Source organism: Aegilops tauschii, chromosome 3, assembly GCF_002575655.3.
Source record: "Aegilops tauschii subsp. strangulata cultivar AL8/78 chromosome 3, Aet v6.0, whole genome shotgun sequence".
Lineage (NCBI taxonomy): Eukaryota > Viridiplantae > Streptophyta > Magnoliopsida > Poales > Poaceae > Aegilops > Aegilops tauschii.
The window spans coordinates 147,001,662-147,014,814 of record NC_053037.3 but is presented as its reverse complement, the minus strand read 5'-3'; positions in this window follow the sequence as shown (position 1 = coordinate 147,014,814).

The following is a 13,153-nucleotide window of genomic DNA, read 5'->3' as shown; positions in this document are numbered from 1 at the left end:
ATACTGCATCAACTGTAAAATCTTCGGAGGAGATTTTCATTCCATGGACGCTCCGATTCCTTGCCCGAGTCGTCTCTCTTGCGTGCTCTGGGCTTCTGTGCGTCGAGGAGGTAGTAGGAGTCATTGCCCAAAGCTTTGCTGATGACGAAGGGGCCTTCCCAAGGGGCCGAGAGCTTGTGCTGGCCGACTATTCGCTGGATCAGGCGGAGCACAAGGTCTCCCTCTTGGAAGGATCTTGGCTTGACCTTCCGACTGTGGTAGCGGCGCAGGCTCTGCTAGTAGATGGCGGGCCGGCTGAGTGCTAACAGTCGGCCCTCTTCCAGCAGATCGACGCCGTCATCTCGTGCTTCCTTCGCCTCCGCTTCCGTGTACATGGTGACGCGAGGTGAGTCGAACTCGATGTCAGTTGGGATGACAGCCTCGGCCCCGTACACAAGGAAGAAAGGAGTGAAGCCAGTTGACTTGTTCGGAGTGGTGCGCAGGCTCCAGAGGACGGCCGGCAGCTCGTCGATCCAGCAGCCGGCCGAGCGCTCTAGAGGCTCGACCAGTCGGGGCTTGATGCCAGAGAGGATAAGGTTGTTTGCTTGCTCGACTTGGCAATTTGACTGCGGATGGGCAACGGACGCTAAGTCCAGTCAGATGCCCTCCGTCGCGCAGAAACGAGCCAAGGCGGCTTTGGCAAAGTTCGGGCCATTGTCGGTGATGATGCTGTGTGGAACACCATATCGGACAGTGATATCTGCAATAAATGTCACAGCAGTCGGACCGTTCAGTTTCTTGATTGGCTTTGCTTCAATCCACTTGGTGAATTTGTCCACGGTGACAAGCAGATGGGTCATGCCGCCGCGTGCTGTCTTGAATGGTCCCACCATGTCCAGCCCCCACACGGCAAAAGGCCAAGTGAGGGGGATGGTCTTGAGTGCAGAAGCCGGCAGATGTTGCTTGGAGCTGAATTTCTGGCACCCCTTGCAATGTTTGACCAAATCTTTGGCGTCTTCTAGAGTAGTCGGCCAGAAGAAACCATGGCGGAAAGCTTTGGCGACAAGGGATCTTGAGGCTGCGTGGTGGCCGCACTCGCCTTGGTGGATATCTTTGAGGATTGCTTGGCCCTTTTCTGGTTCTACGCAGCGTTGGAAGACCCCAGTCACACTGCATCTAACAAGCTCTTTGTTTACTATCATGTAGGCTCCTGCTCGGCACTGCACTTGCCGAGCTGAGATCTCATCAGCTGGCAGCTCTCTGTTCACGAGGAATTTGATTATGGGATGCGCCCAGGATGGTGCTTGAACTTCATCTACTGAAATCATGGCCACTTGTACTAGGGCGGTTGGGTTGGGAGGCGGCGGGTTGGAAATGGCTGCCGCTTACTGCGCTATTGAAGTCCCCGGGCCGACTGCTGCAGCCCCCGGGCCGGGTTGTGAGGTCCCCGGGCTGGGTGCAACTGCTGCAGTCCCCGTGCTGCCTGCCGAAGTCCCCGGGCCGACTGCTGCAGCCCCCGGGCTGGGTTGTGAAGTCCCCAGGCTGGGTGCGACTGCTGCAGTCCCCGTGCCGCCTGCCGAAGTCCCCGGGCCGACTGCCGCAGCCCCCGAGTCGGATCCGACTGCTTCGGGAGCAGCCGGCACGAAGATGGACTCGGATTCTGGAAAAGGCTTGATCGACGGCTTGAAGAGGTACTGAAGGGAAATGCCAACTAGTATTGCTTGATGGGTGGAGCCGATCCGTGCCAGAGCATCAGCTGGCTCGTTTTCATTTTGTGGCACATGAAGGAACTCACACCCCTCAAAATATCCGCTGAGTTGCTAGACGAGGAAGCGGTAACTTGCCATATTTGCATCCTTGGTGTCCCAGTCGCCAGACGACTGTTGGACCACCAAGTCCGAGTCGCCATAGCATAGGATCCGGCGGATGCAGATCTCTTTGGCCATCCGGAGGCCGTGTACTAGTGCCTCGCACTCGGCCACGTTGTTGGAGGTGGCAAAGTGAATTTGCAATGTGTATCTGAGCTTGTCGCCTTTGGGAGAGGTGAGGACAACGCCGGCTCCCAAGCCGGTGCGCATCTTCGAGCCATCAAAGTGCATCCGCCAATGAGTGGAGTCCGGAGCTGGCAGCAGGTACTGGGTCTCGGCCCAGTCAACGAGGAAGTCGGCCAGTGCTTGGGACATGATGGCGGTGCATGGCAGGTAGAAGATGGTGTAGGGGGCCAACTCGATGGCCCATTTGGCCACCCGGCCAGATGCATCTCTGTTGCCTATGATTTCAACAAGTGGGGCAATGCAGACAACAGTGATTGGGTGCTCTTGAAGTATGGCTTCAGCTTCTTGGCGGCAAAGTGCACGCCGTAGCACATCTTCTGGTAGTGGGGGTAGTTTTGTTTTGAGGTTGACAACACCTCGCTCAAGTAGTACACATGCCTCTGGACCGGCTGTGCTCTGCCGTCTTCTGGGCGCTCTACTACCATGACAGTGCTGACCACCCAGCTGGTGGCGGCGATGTAGAGGTACATGGGTTCATTAGCAGTCAGAGCCGCCAGGACAGGTGGCATGGTCAACATTTTCTTCAGCTAGAGAAAGGCCCCGTCCGCCTTGTCATTCCACTCGAAATGAGTGGTTTTTTTCATGAGCTAGTACAAGGGAAGAGCCTTCTCGCCCAGCCGACTGATGAAACGGCTGATGGATGCCAAGCAGCCGGTGAACTTCTGAATGTCTCGCAGTCGGGTGGGCCTCTCCATCCTCTCAATGGCTTTGATCTTCACAGGGTTGCACTCAATGCCGCGCTCTGAGACCAGGAATCCAAGGAGCTGGCCGGCTGGTACTCCAAAAACACACTTCTCCAGGTTGAGCTTGATTTGAAAATGGCGCAGATTATCAAAAGTTTCCTTGAGATCTTCCAAGAGGGTACCGCGCTTCTCCGTCTTCACCACAATGTCATCTACATAGACGTGGGCATTTCTGCTGAGTTGCTTGAGGAGGCACTTCTGCATGCAACGCTGAAACGTGGCACCGGCATTTCTCAAGCTGAATGTCATGGTCAGGTAGCAGAAGGCTCTGAATGGTGTGATGAAGGCGGTGTTCAGGCGGTTTGCTGGGTTCAACTTGTTCTGGTGGTACCCTGAGTAGGCATCCAAAAAACTCAGCACCTCGCATCCGGCTGTGGAGTCTATCACTTGGTCAATCCGAGGCAAAGAAAACGGATCCTTGGGGCAGACTTTGTTGAGACTGGTGTAATCAATGCACATGCGCCACTTGTTGTTCTTCTTCAGTACAATGACTGGGTTGGCAAGCCACTCTGGAAAAAACACTTCCATAATGAAGCCGGCTGCTAGAAGGCGGGCTATCTCTTCACCAAAAATCTTATCTTCCATTCCGAAAGTCGGTGGAGGGGTTGTTTGACTGGTTTTGCATCTGCTCTGACATGTAGCTTGTGCTCGGCGAAATCCATCGGAACACCCGGCATGTCTTTGGGAGACCATGCAAAGATGTCCCGATTCTCACGGAGGAAATCGATGAGCTTGCTTTCCTATTTGCTATCGAGGTTGGTACCTATGATAGCGTGCCTCTCCGGGTGCTCAGGGTCCAAGGGGATCTTCTTTGTTTCTTTGGCCGGCTGGAAGGAGCCCTGGGTCTCTGACTCTTTGGGATCTGGTGACAGGTCCGGCTGCTTGCCGGCCATGGCCACCACCCAGTCCAGGAGCTTCTTCTCAGCAGCAATCACAAGGGACTCGGCCAGCCGGCTGCTGGCTGCAGCACAGGCGGGCGACTTCTCATAGTCTCCGGCTATTGTGATAATGCCCTTGGTTCCCGGCATCTTCATCTTGAGGTAAGCATAATGTGGCACCGCCATGAACTTGGCTAGAGCTGGCCGGCCTAGGAGTGCATGGTAGGGGATCTCTAGGTCAACCACCTCGAACCAAATTGCCTCACAGCAGAAGTGATCTTTGTCTCCGAAGAGGGCGTCTATCTTGATCTTGCCGATTGGTGAGCAGGAAAGGCTGGGCACAATGCCATGAAAGACAGTCCGACTGGGCTGGAGCTACTTCTGTTTGATGCACAACTTCTCCATCGTGTCGCGATAAAGGATGTTGATGCTGCTACTGCCGTCTATCAGAATCCTAGAGAAACGAGCAGCTCGCCTCTCCATTGCAAGGGTGGCATCCAACACCAGGGCATATGAACCCGGAGCCGGCATCACTTCCGGGTGGTCAGCTCGGCTCCAGCTGATGGGCTTCTCGGACCAGTGCATGAACTCTAGGGGACCTGTGGCAACGGCGTTTACTTCACGGTGCTGCTGACGTCGGCTGTGCCTGTCTCCAACCACGCTAGTGAAGACAACATAGGCTCCGTGCTCTTCGGGGAAGTCATCTTGGATAGCACCGACTGCTAGGCGGGCCGCCGGCTGCAGGGGAGGCGGAGCCGGCGGACCAGCAGGCGAGGCGGCAGTCCTTCGCCCTTGGCAATGCGGACAAGACAATGGCATTTCCGGGTTGTATGGTTGGACGGCTTCGCGCCGCTGTGGAACTTGCAGGGAGCATCGAGGGTTTGCTCAAAGGAGAAGGCGGGCAGCCATGCTGGCTTGCCGCCCTTCTGACGCATGGGGCCGGGTTGTCCCTCTGGCTGCTGGTCCTCAACTGTCGCCACCTGCCGGCTGGTGGAAGCTGGCTGAGGGGCCTTGCGCTTGTTGTCGCTTGGCTGTTGGCGCCGACTGTTATCTCCAGCCGGCGTTCGAGGAGCCGGAGGGAGCACCTTCCCAGAAGCGTCCACTCGGAGCTCCGACTTCATGGAGGAGTCGATAGTGGCATACTTGTCTGCTATGATCAGCAGCTCGTCGAGCGTGGCCGGCTCGTCGCAGAGGAGTCAGTGCTTGAGTAAGGTGCCCTCTCGGCACCCGGCGGTGAAGTACTCGATCGCTTGGATGCTCATGATCAGGAAAACAAGATTACCATCAATACACAAGCTATTTTTAGAGGCAAGGCTAGGGATCATATTGGTGTTTATGTTTCCCCATGACTGTATCACCCTCCTACTGCCAGACCCGTGGGATCTTTCTGGTGGAAAAATATTCTTAAACTTCTCCTCGAGTTTAAGTCCTTTGCCTCTTGCTCTCTTGGCCAAGGCACATCCACTATGTTCTGGCATGACAAATGGAATAATACCCCTCTCAAAGAGCAATTTCTAGAGCTATACACCTTTGCAATTAATGATTTAACTTCAGTGCATTGATACATCCATTTTGCATCATGTTTTCTTACTGTTATTTATAATGTTTTTATCCATAACGATGCTTTTTGGAGTAATTCTAATGCCTTTTCTCTCATAATTTACAAGGTACACACAAAGAGGGAGAATTCCGGCAGCTGGAAATATGGACCTGAAAAAGCTATGTCAGGCCACCTATTCTGCACAACTCCAAACAAGCTAAAACTTCACGAGGAATTTTTATGGAATATATAAGAATTATTGGAGAAAATAACTAGCACAGGGCGCCCACCAGGTGGGCACAACCCACCTAGGCGTGCCAGGGAACCCAGGCGCTCTCTGGTGGGTTGTGCCCTCCTTGGCCCACCTCCGGTGCCCATATTCTGGTATATAGGTCATTTTGACCTAGAAAAAAATAAGGAGAGGACTTTGGGGATGGAGCATCGCCGTCTCGAGGCGGAACTTGGGCAGGAGCACTTTTGCCCTTCGGCGGAGTGATTCCACCGGGGGAACTTCCCTCCCGGAGGGGGAAATCATCGTCATCATCATCACCAACAACTCTACCATCTTGGGGAGGGCAATCTCCATCAACATCTTCAACATCACCATCTCATCTCAAACCCTAGTTCATCTCTTGTGTTCAATCTTGTTACCGGAACTATAGATTGGTGCTTGTGGGTCACTAGTAGTGTTGATTACATCTTGTAGTTGATTACTATATGGTTTATTTGGTGGAAGATTATATGTTCATATCCATTATGCTATTTAATACTCCTCTAATCATTAGCATGTTTATCATTTGTGAGTAGTTACTTTTGTTCTTGAGGTCACGGGAGAAATCATGTTGCAAGTAATCATGTGAATTTGATATCTGTTCGATATTTTGATAGTATGTATGTTGTTATTCCCTTAGTGGTGTCATGTGAACGTCGACTACATGACACTTCACCATATTTGGGCCTAAGGAAATGCATTGTGGAGTAGGAATTAGATGATGGGTTGCGAGAGTGACAGAAGCTTAAACCCCAGTTTATGCGCTATTCCGTAAGGGACCGATTGGATCCAAAAGTTTAATGCTATGGTTAGAATTTATTCTTAATACTTTTCTCGTAGTTGCGGATGCTTGCAGGAGGGTTAATCATAAGTAGGAGGTTTGTTCAAGTAAGAACAGCACCTAAGCACCGGTCCACCCACATATCAAATTATCAGAGTAGCGAACACAAATTAAACCAACATGATGAAAGTGACTAGATGAAATTCCCGTGTACCCTCAAGAACGCTTTGCTTATCATAAGAGACCGCTTTGGCCTGTCCTTTGCCTCAAAAGGATTGGGCTACCTTGCTGCATATTTTTTACTACTATTGTTACTTGCTCGTTACAAATTATCTTGCTATCAAACTACTCCGCTACTTACAATTTCAGCACTTGCAGACACTACCCTACTGAAAACTACTTGTGATTTCCTTCTGCTCCTCGTTGGGTTCGACACACTTACTTATTGAAAAGAGCTACAATTGATCCCCTATACTTGTGGGTCATCAAGGCTATTTTCTGCCGCCGTTGCCGGGGAGTGAAGCGCCTTTGGTAAGTGGAATTCGGTAAGGAAACATTTATATAGTGTGCTGAAATTTTGTGTCACTTGTTACTATGGAAAAAAAAATCCTTTGAGGGGTTTGTTCGAGGTATCTTCACCTCATCCGGAACCACAATTAGCTACCCCTCAACCTACTGCACCTACTGAAGAATATTGAATATGAAATTCCTTCGGGTATGATAGAACAACTGCTAGTTAATCCTTATGCAGGAGATGGAACCGAACATCCTGAAATGCACTTGATATATGTGGATTGTTTAAGCTTGCAGGTTTACACGGAGATGAAGTTATGAAAAAGGTTTTCCCTTTATCTTTGAAGGGAAAAGCATTGGCATGGTATAGGCTATGCGATGATATTGGATCTTGGAATTGGAATCGTTTGAAATTGGAGTTCCACCAAAAAAATTATCCTATGCATCTAGTTCATCGTGATCAGAATTATATATATAATTTTTGGCCTCGTGAAGGAGAAAGTATCGCTCTAGCTTGGGGGACGCTTAAGTCAATGTTATATTCATGCCCCAATCATGAGCTCTCAAGAGAAATTATTATCCAGAGTTTTTATGCTCGGCTTTCTCGTAATGATCAAACCATGCTTGATACTTCTTGTGTTGGTTCTTTTATGAAGAAGACTACTGAATTCTGGTGGGATCTTTCAGAAATGATTAAATGCAACTCTAAAGATTGGGAACTCGACGAAGGTAAAGAGTCAGGTATTAAGCTTAAGAATGATTGTGTTAAATCTTTTATGAATACCGATGCTTTTCAAAAGTTTAGCACTAAATATGGACTTGACTCTGAGATAGTAGCCTCCTTTTGTGAATTATTTGCTACTCATGTTGAACTGCCTAAAGAGAAGTGGTTTAAATATCACCCACCTATTAAAGAAGAAATTGAAGAACCGGTACCAACTAGAGGAAAACTATAATTTATAATCTTGATCCAATTGTCCCTTCTGCTTATATTGAGAAACCACCTTTTCATGTTAGGATAAAGGAACATGCTAAAGTTTCAACTGTGGTTAACAAAAGCTATATTAGAACACCTAAACCTGATGAACAAATCAAAGTAGAACCTAGCATAGCTATGGTTAAAGATCTCTTAGAAGAAGATATAGATGGGCATGTTATTTATTTCTGTGAAGAAGCTGCTAGAATTGCTAAACCTGATAGAAGGGATAAACATAGACCTATTGTGGGCATGCCTGTCATCTCAGTTAAAATAGGAGGTCATTGTTATCATGGTTTATGTGACATGGGCACTGTTCTAGATATCTTCCGATATTCCGATAAATCGGCCGATTTATCGCTTACCATTGTCTGACCGATAAGATAAACCAGCCGATAAATCAACCGATATGGCGATAAATCGGCCGATATGCCGATAAACTGGCCGATTTACCCCTTATTATGGGTCAACCGATAAGTTCCCGATAAGCGATATCCCCAACATTGGACATGGGTGCTAGTGTGAGTGCTATTGCTTACACCCTTTATCAAGAAATTGTGAAAGACATAGTACCTGCAGAGTTAGAAGAAATAGATGTTACTATTAAAGTTGCTAATAGAGACACCATATCACCGTTTGGGATTATTCGAGATGTTGAAGTCTTGTGTGGGAAAATAAAATACCCTACTGATTTTCTTGTTCTTGGTTCCCCACAAGATGACTTCTGTCCCATTATATTTGGTAGACCTTTCTTGAACATAGTTAATGCTAAGATAGCTTGTAAGAAACAAACTGTTGGTGTTAGTTTCGGTGATGAGTCTCATGAGTTTAATTTTCCAAGTTCAGTAGAAATCTTCATGAAAAAGAATTGCCTAGTAAGGATGAATTAATTGGTCTTGCTTCTATTGCTGTACCACCTACTGATCCTTTAGAACAATATTTGCTAGACCATGAAAATGATTTACATATGCATGAAAGAAATGAAATAGATAAGATTTTCTTTGAACAACGTCCTCTACTTAAACACAATTTTCCTATTGAAACTCTAGGAGGTCCACCTCCACCTAAAGGTGATCCTGTGTTTGAATTAAAACAATTGCCAGACACTTTGAAATATGCTTATCTCGATGAAAAGAAAATATATCATGTTATTATCAGTTCTAACCTTTCAGAACATGAATAAGAAAGATTATTGAAAGTTCTAAGGAAGCACCGAGCTGCTATTGGATATACTCTTGATGATTTAAAGGGCATTAGTCCCACTCTATGTCAGCACAAAATTAATATGGAACCTGATGCTAAACCCGTTGTTGATCACCAACGTCGGTTAAATCCTAAGATGAAAGAGGTGGTAAGAACGGAAATAATAAAACTTCTCGAAGCAGGTATAATTTATCCCATAGCTCATACTAGATGGGTAAGTCATGTTCATTGTGTCCCTAAGAAAGGAGGTATTACTGTTGTTCCTAATGATAAGAATGAACTTAATCCACAAAGAATTGTTACAAGCTATAGAATGGTAATTGATTTTAGAAAATTAAATAAAGCAACTAAAAAAGATCATTACCATTTGTCTTTTATTTATCAAATGCTTGAAATATTATCTAAGCACACACACTTTTGCTTCCTTGATGGATATTATGGCTTTTCACAAATACCTGTTTCTCAACCTGCTCAAGAAAAGACCACTTTTACTTGTCCTTTTGGAACCTATGCTTATACGCGTATGCCTTTTGGTTTATGTAATGCACCTGCTACCTTTCAAAGATGTATGACTGCTATATTCTCTGATTTTTGTGAAAAGATTGTTGAGGTTTTCATGGATGACTTTTGATGATTGTTTAAGCAATCTTGATCGAGTTTTGCATAGATGTGAACAAACAAATCTTCTCTTGAATTGGGAGAAGTGCCACTTTATGGTTAAGAAGGCATTGTCTTGGGTCATAAAATTTCTCAAAGAGGTATTGAAGTGGACCAAGCTAAGGTTGATGCAATTGAGAAAATGCCATGTCCTAAAGATATAAAAGGTATTCGTAGTTTCCTAGGTCATTCTGGTTTCTATAGGAGATTTATCAAAGACTTTTCTAAAATTTCTAGGCCTCTTACTAGTCTTTTGCAAAAGGATATTCCTTTAGTTTTTGATGATGATTGTTTAGAAGCCTTTGAAACAATCAAGAAAGCCTTAATTTCTGCACCTATTGTTCAGCCACCTGATTGCAACTTGCCTTTTGAAATTTGTGTGATGCTAGTGATTATGTCGTTGGTGCTATTCTAGGACAAAGAGTTGATAAGAATTTGAATGTTATTCATTATGCTAGTAAAACTCTAGACAGTGCTCAAAGAAATTATGCTACTACTAAAAAAGAATTCTTAGTAGTGGTGTTTTCTTGTGATAAATTTAGACCTTACATTGTTGATTTCAAAGTAACTGTTCACACAGACCATGCTGCTATTAAATATCTTATGGAAAAGAAAGATGCTAAACCTAGAATTATTCGTTGGGTTCTCTTGTTACAAGAATTTGATTTACATATCATTGATAGAAAAGGAGCTGAGAACCCCGTAGCTGATAACTTGTCTAGACTTGAAAATGTGCTTGATGACCCACTACCTATTGATGATAGTTTTCCTGATGAGCAGTTAGCTGCAATAAATGTTTCTCATAGTACTCCTTGGTATGCTGACTATGCTAATTACAATGTTGCTAAATATTTGCCACCTAGCTTTACTTACCGACAAAAGAAAAAATTCTTTTATGATTTAAGACATTACTTTTGGGATGACCCACATCTTCATAAAGGAGTAGATGGTATTATTAGACGTTGCATACCTGAGCATGAACAGGGACAAATCCTATGGAAATTTCATTCTGAAGCTTATGGAGGGCATCATGCCGGAGATAGAACTGCTCATAAGGTACTGCAGTCTGGATTCTATTGGTCTACTCTCTTCAAGGATGCCCGTAAGTTTGTCTCATCTTGTGATGAATGTCAAAGAATAGGTAATATCGGTAAGCGTCAATAAATGCCTATGAATTATTCACTTGCTGTTGAACCATTTGATGTTTGGGGATTTGATTACATGGGACCTTTTCCTTCCTCTAATGGGTATACACATATTTTGGTTGATGTTGATTATGTTACTAAATGGGTAGAAGCTATTCCAACCAGTAGTGCTGATCACAACACCTCTATTAAAATGCTTAAGGAAGTTATTTTCCCAAGGTTTGGAGTCCCTAGATATTTAATGATTGATGGTGGTTCACACTTTATTCATGGTGCTTTCCGTAAAATGCTTGCCAAGTATGATGTTAACCATAGAATTGCATCACCCTATCATCCTCAGTCTAGTGGTCAAGTTGAACTTAGCAACAGAGAAATAAAATTAATTTTGTAAAAGACTGTTAATAGGTCCCGAAAGAATTGGTCTAAGAAATTAGATGATGCACTTTGGGCTTATAGAACAGCATATAAAAATCCTATGGGCATGTCTCCTTATAAAATGCTCTATGGAAAAGCTTGTCATTTGCCTCTTGAGTTAGAACATAAAGCATATTGGGTAGTTAAAGAACTCAATTATGATTTCAAACTTGCTGGTGAAAAGAGGTTATTTGATATAAGCTCATTAGATGAATGGAGAACCCAAGCTTATGAAAATGTAAAATTATTCAAAGAAAAAGTTAAAAGATGGCATGACAAAAGAATCCAAAAGCGTGAGTTTAAAGTTGGAGAATATGTTCTTTTGTACAACTCTCATTTTAGATTCTTTGCAGGAAAACTCCTCTCAAAATGGGAGGGTCCTATGTTATCGAGGAGGTTTACCAGTCTGGAGCCATCAAAATATATAATCCCGAAGGTACTAACCCGAAGGTTGTCAATGGGCAACGAATAAAGCATTATATCTCAGGTACGCCCATTAATGTTGAAAGTAATATTATCCAAACTTTGACACCGGAAGAACACCTAAAAGAGTCCTTCCGGAACACTCCAAAATCGTGAAAAATAAGGAGGTACATGATCCGGTAAGTAAACGGACTCCGAAAAATCCGCAAAAATAATTTTTATCAGTTCTGGAATATTTAAGAATTTTGAAAATAAAGAAACTTCCAGGAAGCGTCCCCTGGTGGGTTGTGCCCACCTGGGACACCTTTCGTACTCCGTTTTTCTACAACTTGCTTGTCCCCCAAGATAAAAATATATATATACTTCCCGAACCTGTTAACCACCGTATCGCGGAGAAATCCTCTGTTCTCTTTTCCTTGTTGTTTTCTGTCAGATCCCATCTACCATGGCTGCTTCAAGCTCGTCCAAGGACAGGTTCTTCAAGAACGTCATCAACCCATATCTGCGGGAGGTGGTGCAGCACCCTCAGGTCATTGAGATGCATGAGGGGGTGCTTCACCTTCGCGATGTGCCCTGTCCCAAGGGGACGCGAACCGTGGAGGCTAGGCTCGAAGCTATGGAGCAAGATGTCTTCCGGTGCAAGGGGATGGTGGAGCGTGGACTCCATGCCAATCACCATGATCACGGACCTCTCCCGTGATCTCAAGGTGGATGGCAAGCCCATGAAGGACATCGTCTTCACCCTCAACGAGCAAATCAATTTCCTCCAAAGACAGATCTATGATCTTCAAAACCAAGTCTTTGAATATGAGGCGAGTTTTAAAGGTATGAGCTTGGCTGCTAGTTGTAGGACCCGTGAGACTCACTCCTCCTCTTATGATGGTGGACCACTGCCATGGAAATCCGAGGACAAGATCTCTTCTTCATCACCACCACCATCTTCTTCACCACCACAGAGAACTGAGTATCGGGTATGGGCACTCCCCTTGGCTTCCGCCAAGCTTGGGGGAGGTGCCCCGGTGTCGTATCATCCCACTATCTTTTTGCTTTTACTTATTTTAGTTCAATCTTTTTGCTTTAGATGAAATAAAGTTAGTTCGATCCTTTCTTCTTTGAGAGTTTTCTTAGTGATCTATCCTTGTAATCGTGTGCAAGTTATATAATAAAGTTTAGTGTGAGTTTTTGCTTTCTTTAGTTTCATGTTGCAAATAAAGAAAAGAAATAATAAAGGAAAAAGAGAAAGGAAATAAATAAAAAGGAAAGAAATAAATCAAAAAGATCATATACTAATCCTATGGTAGGTGATAGCACCACATAAGGAAAAGTATAAGTAGGAAATTTTATTAGAGATTGACAAACATAGCATTAGTCAATGATGCAACTCATGAAAGAATTAATAAGGGAAGAGAAGATTCACATATAAATATACTATCCTAGAAATCTTTTGTGATTGTGAGCCCTCATCAAAATATTATATGCCAAAATTGTTGACATTGGACAAGGAATAAAACTTAATGGTTTATGTTTGTTTATATTCACATAGAAGTCATATTGTCATAGATCCTTCAACATGTGG